This window comes from Mastomys coucha, unplaced genomic scaffold (genome assembly GCF_008632895.1).
Source record: "Mastomys coucha isolate ucsf_1 unplaced genomic scaffold, UCSF_Mcou_1 pScaffold8, whole genome shotgun sequence".
Classification (NCBI taxonomy): domain Eukaryota; kingdom Metazoa; phylum Chordata; class Mammalia; order Rodentia; family Muridae; genus Mastomys; species Mastomys coucha.
The window spans coordinates 39721528-39723209 of record NW_022196914.1 but is presented as its reverse complement, the minus strand read 5'-3'; positions in this window follow the sequence as shown (position 1 = coordinate 39723209).

The following is a 1682-nucleotide window of genomic DNA, read 5'->3' as shown; positions in this document are numbered from 1 at the left end:
TTGGGGAAAGGTCACAAAATAATGAAAAAATGTTTGAAACCCCAAAAATAACAGATTTCACAAACTGTGATCTAACAGAGAGAGCTAAATTCACAGAAGCCCAAATTTAAAGACATACCTAAAGCATTTGTCACAGATTCTGGCCTTTCTGATCTTTCTTGTAAAAGACCCAATACTTGTTAAGCAGAAATTACCAGTCAAATGTTCTTTAGCATTTTCTAGCTTGTCAGGGTTTACCTTAAAATCCTGCCCACAAAATGAGTGACCAAGAATGTTCTTGAAAACATTACTTACTATAAATCACATTGTGTTCCTCAGGTAGACATTAGCATGTAGGCTCACAAAACATACAAATGGAAACCGTAGAGTTCTGTCCTATAATTGTGTGGCTTTTCTTGATGATCACTGTAAGTTTTAGTAGCTTGCAGTGAGAGGACAACTAGATAAATTAGGGATAGGGATTTCCTCGACTCATTTTCATTCCTCAGTCCATTCTATCTGGGCACACTGCTCTCCTACAATCAGGCCAGACAACTCCCCAGTTACAGTCTGGTGTGACATGTTGCTGCCAGTTCAGCGAGACCTCTACACTGTCAAAGAAACAGGCAGGTGATGACTCAGTAACTTCAGGGTTAAAGTCACAAACGTCCTTTGGTCTAATATGTATTCATATAATGTGGGAGAACTTCTGAAGAAGGCAGAGAAGGATGTGGGGCTGGGTTTCTACCACCTAGAATTTCTAGCCTTAAAACGTTTCAAAACAGTACAAGAGAATAACACCTTATATTTGGTGCTGTGTGTTACTTCATGCAATACTCGTGTCTGCCTGGTAGAGCGATTCAAAGAGCGAGCTTTAAAATGAGAAATAAAAATCACAGAATAAAAATAAAACACCTCCATTCTACTGCTTAGCCAAGTCTCCTAAAACAATCTCCTTCCCTATAAATATGAGGACAGTACAATTGCCAGAGTTGTAAAGGGTCAAAGATAGGGTATATAAATTCTTAGTAGTGTACAGTAGTTGCTAATGAAAACTATTATTCTAGTCACTGCTATATTAAGTACTGCTTTCTTCATTTCATACTACACTTAAGAAGACTAGATGCCTGGAAAGGTGGGTTTTAAACTCAGGAATCCTGTCTTAAAACCACAGTCTCTTCTACTGCTTTCTGTCTTTCCTTTTTAAGCAACAAGTAGGTTCAAAAAAAGCAGTCTCAAATATCTACCCACCCACAGGCAGAAAGCTCCACATTGGTGTCAGGCTTATGTAAATGAGCCCTTCCTTTGTCTAAAGCAACACAGTTGTGGTTCTTACGTGAAGTCAGTCCTCCCAATCCCACAGCACCAACCCTTGCCATGGGCCTGGAGAATAAATTCCTCACCACCAAGCGCAAAAGAGACAGCAAAAGTAATCGTTCCTCCTCCCCCTTTGTTCGTTTCTTTCTTTCGGTGGAAAATCCATGACCTCAGTGACCCTCAACCCAAAACTATAGCCCAAGGCTTGGTATAGTTAGGGGTTGGGGATGTAAGGAGGTCTGATAATGTTAGAGAAAGATGAACTCCAAGCAGAAACAAAGGCCAGTAAACAGAGAGAAAGCAGCCGAGCTGGTGGGGAGCAGAGGGGCCTGGAAACAGAACAAGGCACAGAAAAGGGGCTTGGAGAAAGAGTGAATAAATTGTTT